Source organism: Conger conger, chromosome 12, assembly GCF_963514075.1.
Source record: "Conger conger chromosome 12, fConCon1.1, whole genome shotgun sequence".
In the NCBI taxonomy this organism is placed as follows: Eukaryota; Metazoa; Chordata; class Actinopteri; order Anguilliformes; family Congridae; genus Conger; species Conger conger.
The window spans coordinates 28,232,019-28,240,305 of NC_083771.1; positions in this window are offsets into that span (position 1 = coordinate 28,232,019).

Below are 8,287 nucleotides of genomic sequence, written 5' to 3' on the forward strand. Positions count from 1 at the left end.
CTGACACACACGTTTGTCATTCGCTCAATTTGGAAGATACTGAAAGGCATCAAGCTGGCTGTATTTTTCCCCTGACAAGCGTCTCTCTTGCTCTCTCTCTCTCTCTCTCAGTCTCCCTCTCTGACACACCTCTCCCGCTCCTGCTTGAGCCGTACAATTGGAAGAACAGTGACACCTGCTGGAGGTTGTGAGGAACTGCAGCATGGGTCATTTCCAGCCTGGCAAATGCAAGCTCAGAATGTTCCTGAAACAGACCCAGTGTCAAACTGTATGAGTGTGTTGTCTGTCGATGCATACGGTACATGCATGTGAGCATTTCTGTGTACACATACTGTGACTGTGTGTGCTTGTGTGCCTATATATGTTTGGGTGTTTGTGTATGTGTATGTGTATGTGTATGTGTGTATATGGCTCAGGTTGCTGTTGGAAAGACATCCATAATGCTTGAAAATGAGGTGGTTTCAGTGCTGGGTAATTAGCTAGCACTAAACAAAAGTGGGATAAATTAACTTGACTTAAAAAAATATCTATCTTCAATTGCTCCATTCCTGGAATTACTATGATTATACACTGCATCTGTTTTGGGTAATGTGTGACTCAAGCAACGATTAATTCACAATTAATAATATAAAAACCACTTGCAAGGCATCTTCTGCCATGTTTGTTAAAGGTACAATGGGTAATTTTGGGCTTTTAAGGAATTGCAGCAGCAAACACCCTCCCTGTTTATCCCTCCCCTTCTCTGTGAACGCGCTGACATTGAAACGCCATTGGCTGTGTCAATTTTCAACCAATGAGCTTTAATTATTGTACCGTTATACAATGTTTTGATACAGAGTGTCGGGCCATCAACTGTATATTTTGAAACCCAAATTTAAGGACTATAAACACAGGCAGAGGGTGAATCAACATGTCTGTGAGCCTTTTTTAATGATAGGAAGGGATTTACAATGGTCTTGTAACAATGTTTTAACTCTAAAATCTTACCTATTGTACCTTTAAATGTGAATACATCAGAATTAAATCTTGCTCCCGAAATGAACTTAATGATGTACGTGTATTAATTATTTAGCTAGGTGTAAGTACTTATATAATACTTCACAATAAATATTTATAGAGATGCTTTTCCACACAAGGTATATGTTATGACAATTATCACAAATCACTGTGCAATACCTTTTAATTGCTGTAATGTACAGTATCTCTCCCTCTCTCCCTCAGCAGGTATGTGATGAGTTTTCTGGCACAAAATGGCTGTAGTGAGTGTGTATCCTTTTTTGGATCATTTCCTGATTCAAAGATAAAAACAAAATGTATGTTTTATGAACAGAGACATCACATCACAACACAAAATGCATTTCTTGAACATGCATGCATAATTTCTATTGTAATACATTGCACTAAAATTATCCTACTACTTAATTAGTGAATCTGAGACCCCCTTAATTGCCACCATTTATGTGTGAAGCTAGCAATTATTTTTCTTACACCTTGCATAAATACTTCAATCATAATCCAACCTAATTAAAATGCATGAAGACATAAACAAGGCATTTTAATGTGTTAAAGTCAGTTTAGTATTGATGTATATTTCTGATTTAAAAATAAAAAGTGCGTTTGTTTATTTAAATGCCTGAGCTTATCTTTTTGGAAATTGAGGTGGTGATGATAATCAAACAGTCCTGTACTATTTATTTAAAATAGTTTTTGTATATGTACAATTATTCTATTACATTTACTGGCATGTATTTAATTTAATCCCATTAATCCTCAAGATTCTGATCATTTGGACTATATGATATATAATAAATAATATATGATCAAAAATAATAATAATAATAGAATATAATCAAAAATAAACTTCCCTTGCTTATAGGAGGCACGCAGAGGGCCACAAGTGTAGCTATTTCCTACAGGCCAGAAGTATAATGCATCCTAGCAATAATATACACAGCAAAATGTCCAGTGTTAAATCAGGAGTAGAGTACATTTTACAGAGAAATATACACGGCAAAATGTCCAGTGTTAAATCAGGAGCAGAGGACATTTTACAGAGAGGGCATTTTGTGCCCAGGGGAGACATATAAATTCTGATGGAGTTGATTTAACACTGCACATTTATCCCTGGTGCAGGAGCCTTCACGTAATCTATGACCAGCCTGTAGATCTCACCCGTGGTGGGATGGATCAGCTTGTATTGCTTCACGTATCATTGGACAGGCCAGTCCATTGCTCGTCACATCTGATTGGACAGACCGAAAGTACCATCCATTTCTTCAAATGTGATTGGACAGACTAGATTGCAGTTCTCCCCCTGTGATCGGACAGATCAGCCTGTAGTTCCTGACATGTGGGTGATTTGACAGATCATCGCCTTTATTTTAATGGGTGGTGTTTTTTTACATATAGTAGAAGGACCAGCCCTTGGTGGAGTAATGTACGTATGTGCTTCTCCCACACCACCTGGTCTAATTTTCCACCTCAGCTAGTTTCTACCCACATCAGAGACCAGTAGCACAGAGACCAGGACTTCCAGAGTTCGTCTTTAATATTTATCAGTGATTATCAGGGAAAAGATTTGACCCCAAAGCATGCTGGGTCAGTGAGGATGGGGAGGAATTTATACCGACAGCTTATGTTCAGAAAGATGGCAGGGACGCAATAATATGTTTGATGTTATTTTCTCCAGAGGTTATATTCTTTCTCTCTGACCTTGTGTTCATGTTGTTTGTGAGATTTTGTGCGTGCATGTCTGTGTGTTTGTCTGTGTGTGTGTGTGTGTGTGTGTGTGCGTGTGTGTGTGTGTGTGTGCATGTTCATGTATGTGTTTGTGTGTATGTGTGTGTGTGTGTGTGTGTGTGTGTATTTGGCTGTAGTCTGGAATGATAAGAGAGAGGAGAATCAATCTGCCTTTAGCCACCTGTTCAGCTGCAAATCTCTGTCAAGTTCTTTCTGCATTAGCTTTTATACCCCTTTCCTAAAGCACACAATCTATTCATACAATCATAGTATTCAGAATGTCAATAATTTCACTGAATAACTACAGTAAACATTGCCTTGTGTATTAACTTAATTTACCTTCTCGCATATCTCATTAAATGATATGACTGGCAAAAGAACATAACTTTTAAAGTAACTGCGGTAGAGCTGTTCCCTACTCAAGAGCAGGGGTATAAGATGCATGCTGCATTTTTCCCTGTGCTTGCTGAGACATCTGTGCTGTCATCTCCCGGATAACATTGGCAGAAAAGCTGCCGGCTTTACCAGCGCTGGCTGATGAGCTACAATTAGCGGAATCAGAGACTGTGCTTTTATTTATAATTTTCCCGAGCCTGTTTGTCACAGTCCTACGCGATTAACGAGCTGTGCCAATTAACGTAAGGCGTTCTCTTCACCGGCACATTTTTCCCCCACCCCTCTATTTCATCTATTAACGTGTTACCTTTCTGCTCTGCGCATTGTGAAAAGACATTTTTCTGTGATAATTAAAATGATTTGCATTTGACACGATTAGCAGGAACAATGAAGCAATGAAAAAATCATCTGCACGCTCGCGAAACACAACAAAGAGACGAAGCAGTTCAGGTCCTGAATAATACATTTGGCACTAATGTTCCCTTGCCTGCTGGTATTGTAGCTCATCGATCAGCGGTGGGTATTAACGTTTAGGACTGGAGAAAGCTCCTTGCCAGCCAAACCACACCAGTGGGGTGTACAAGAATCCAGACAACGATACTCTCCAAGTATCACACTCCCTTACATGCAGTGCCATCCTGTCTCAACTCCAAGTACTTACTCCAGAAATATATCTTTCCACACAAATATTAAGAGTTACATTACAAACTGTGCTGCTCAGGTCTGAGTGCATGGTGCTGGGAGCCTAACTCTGTGGTGACAGCAGGGGGCAGAGGCTGAGATGGATCCACTGTCCAAACCTCGTCTCCTTGAAGGCTATCAGTCCGACCTTTAAAAAGGTGTCTGTACCCCCTCAACCCCATCCCCCACCACTGTACCCTTCGCAGAACCTGAGGGGCGTTCAGGTAGTACACATCCCATTACCATCATTGACAAGGAAGCCAGTAGTATTTTTCTATCTACACACTGATAAATGTTTTTTGTAACCCTCAGTCAATTGATATTTCTTGGTAATGTCTGTCTCTCAAATGCAAAATCAAATTTGAATGTGCTTTATTGGCATAATCACACATTGGCAGTGTTGGCAAACCTTTCTCTATATTGTGGAGAATGCAGGGAAGGGTCTCAGCTGGGGTGTAGCAGGGTACAGCCCTGTACCACACACACAGGCTCACAGGTCACCTTTACCTGACAGACCATAATTACCCCCTCACCCCCTCTGGAGAGGGAACAAGACCAAGAAGCAGAAGGAGAGAGCCAGAGATATGCAGTGAGAGACATTACTGGGGAGAAAGGGATTTCATGTACATGACTGCTTCAGCTATATTATACCTATGTGCTGCCATGCCAATAAAACATTTGATTTTGAATTAGAATTTGAGCTTGAATTTCAGTTTGAATTCCAATTGCAATTGCAATTGTAATTCCAATTCCAATTTCAATTTCAATTTGAAAGCATGAGAGAGAGAGAGGTGGTGGGAGCAGTCCTTCCAGTTGCAATGATACTTTTTCCAGACATATGATACATATGTTGTTTATTTAAAAACAAAATGAACAAACAAATCCTGAGCAATAATCCTCATATATTCCGCTCTTCTTTATGTGTAGAGTGCTATTCAGGAACATTAAAGCTATGTATACAACAGCCGTTGCCTGGTCAGACAAAATGAACATCACTGTGTCCACTGGCCTTTAAAGACATACAGTACCTCCATCCTGATTTCAATTATTTACAGAGCAACCAGATATTTAACATTTATTTGTTAATATTTGATTTATTTTTTGCAAGCAAAATAATTTCATTTAATTTCGTCAGCCCCGATTATGAGGCGGCATGTGATTTCATTTCTTTTTCTCCCCCCTCAATATTGAATATAAATCTTAAATAAATACTTTGGCATTTTGGAGGTTGGAGTTTGTCATGCTCAGAGAAACAGGGTCTGAAGAGCTCTGGAAATGAATCGACTCTGGAAATGCCATTTGTGACACGTGGTACGTGCAGTGCCTCGGCCGGGGAAGATAAAACAAAAATACTGTCAAACTCGAAAGGAAACTTGAAAGGAATACACCTAATAAAATCTAAGTAACACTACACTTTATTTTACAGCTTGTTAATTGTCTAGTATTTACTCTGTAAATACCAGGCACTATTCCGTACCTATTTTGATTTATATTGTACTAACTGACTTTATTTCATAGTAAGCTACTTACCACTGACATCAAAGTACTTACGTAAGAATTATACAACTAGCTGTGTACTCACCCAGGAAATACTAGGCAATTAACGGACTGTAAAATAAAGCATTACCTAAATTCATATAATACATTGAAAACATACAAGCGAACAGAAGGGTGACAAAATATAAACATTTCAATCCAACAGGGATGCTGAAATTGCATGAAAAAAAAAATGGAGAAGCCATGACTACATACTCCAGGGTGTAAGTTCCATAGGAACATTCACAGCATGTAACTGTGTGTTACCATGGTGCTAAACCAGTGCAAATAAAAGTAGGCTATTACAGGTCATGTTTTTTTTTTGTTTTTTTACAATTGCTAACAAGCATTCTTCAATACTGAGTTCACTTTATTTTTAAACATGCAGCGTTGGCACAACTGTCCATTTCATACCGAAAATGCACCAGAACTACCAAAACACTACAGACATGTCTCATAGCACATAGCACAATGATCTAAAAAACACTAACAAGCACTGGCATTACAGTAGATGCACTATTCTCTGTCAGTCTTTGTAGTAGTAGTAATAATTGTAGGTAATGTTTTTTACAAACTTCTAAAGTAGAATGGCACATCTTTACTGTATGGAATGTACAGTACCAAAGTATATGCATCAGGGACATGAACAGAAGAAACTTACAGTAAAATGGATGTAGTTCACAGTGAAAAAAATTGTGGAAGTCACAGGTACAATAATACTAGTTTTTGTCTACCCAGTTTGGTGACATGTTCTCGTCTATGTCCATATGTACTGCTATATACTTGGAAAATAACCTCTGTGAATCGCTGGTCTGAATGGCACCACAAATTTGTTATGAAAACTCTTTTAGGGTAATTGAATGCGTTTCGATATAGTAATTGTGGCTTAGCAAATTGCTATCCACTTGAATTTGAGCCTATATGTTAAGTTTTCGACTTGAGTGTATCAGTTTTGAAATAGTATATGCAAACATTTCCAAATTGGGCTGTTGTAATGTACAGTTGTTTTGGTGGTTGAGTGCTGTTGTGCTAACTGTGTGAAGAGTTCAGAAAAAGTAAACTCGAAAAACGCTTGTTAGTAATTATTTTTAAAAAAAAACAGTAAACAGATCTGCTCTGGTCCGCGTGTTGTATGGGGCTGCTCTCTCTTTGTACTCTCCTTGAGATGGGCGAGCAGGCGGGGTGTGTGTGAAGGCCAATCAGTCACTGCACAGAGGGGCTGACCTGTGACTCTGTGTGGGATAGATGTGCTCTCCTGTCCCCATCGCTCAAAGGGCAGATAGCACTCCCCCCCAGTCCTGACTCACATCTACTGTCTGAATCTCAGCCCGACCAGTCTCCTTCAAGTGCTTTCACCTGTGTGTGTGCGTGTGTGTGTGTGTGTGTCTGTGTGTGTGTGTGCGTGCGTGTGTGTGTCTGTGTGTGTGTGTGTGTGCTGTGTGTGTGTGCGTGTGTGTGCGTGTGCGTGTGCTGTGTGTGTCTTTGTGTGTGTATGTGTGTGTTTGCGTGTGTGTGTGTGTGTGTCTGTGTGTGTGTGCTGTGTGTGTCTTTGTGTATGTATGTGTGTGTATGTGTGTGTGTGTACGTGTGCATGTGTGTGTATGTGTGTGTGAGTGTGTGTTTGTGTGTTTGTGTGCTGGTCATGTGTGTGTGTGCGTGCTATCCGTGTGTATGTGTGTGTGTGTGTGCTGTGGAAGTATATGTGTTTGTGTGTGTATGTGTGTACGTGTGTGTGTGCATCTAATTTTCTGTTTGTGTGTGTGCTTGCGTGTGTGTATGTGTCTGTTTTTATATCTTATCCTCACACTATTCATCAGCTCAGCAGACCCCCTTATGCAGAGCTGTTTTCACAGATTACATCATTATTTGCTCACTATCCATTCCCACAGTTCATTTTACTGCAGATTGTGTAAGACTGTCCATGCACTGTGTGTGTGTGTGTGTGTGTGTGTGTGTGTGTGTGTGTGTGAGACTATGCAGTCAGAATAGAATTTCATGGATGTGAAGTAGAATGGGGTTGGGGAGGGGCAGGGCTTGTGTTGCCTGGTCTTAAAGGTGAGAAGTTCAAATCAGACAGCTTGTGGTTTGATTGTCCCCAGATCAATTTCAGATTTACAGTGATGAAGTGGCAGAGAGAGACTGGGCGGGTGAAAAATAAAGGTGGAGAGAGATAGAGAAGGCGGGAGTCTGAAAGAGACGATGAGATAGTGTGTGTGTGTGTGTGCGTGTGTGTGTGCGTGTGTGTGTGTCTGAAAGAGAGAGAGAGAGAGGGAGAGAGACGCTGACCTTTAAAAGCCCTCTATTTAGCAAGGCCTCTATTAACTCTTTAAGCAAGGATATGGTGAAATAGCAAGCTATTTACATATTGTACATATACTGTGAGTCATCCAACATCAACAAACCTGAAAAGATCAATATTTACATATAACTGAGCATTGTGATTCCTCAGAGTTTCAGTCCTTCTTTGTCTACACAATATCTAAATAATTTCCCATTTGCTGCAAAACTCCAACAGGTAATCATTAAATCTGGAACGCTAACTCCTTAAGTTCAAAGACCCTTGTTTTAGCTTTAGGATTTGTGGGTCTCAGATTTTATCAAAAAATAAACGGATACAATTAAGTCCAAAATGTAATGCTCTCAAGTTTCCCCATTTCATCAAATCCTCTGGTTATCTACGGCTTTTAGGCTCTAAAGCAGGAAACACAGCATGAACACTATCTGACTTCTATACAATGTTCAAGGAACTCGGAGTAGTCTACAGGCAGGGAGTTTCAATCTTTCCAGAAATAGATAAAGAGAGAGAGCGAGAGAGACAGTAAGACCAGAGAAAGAGGGTTCCAAAGAGAGTGAAAGAAAGAGGAAAGACATAGATAAAGAAAGATGGTGACAGAGAAAGAGAATGGGAGAGAGAAAAAAACTGTGAAAAAGAGAG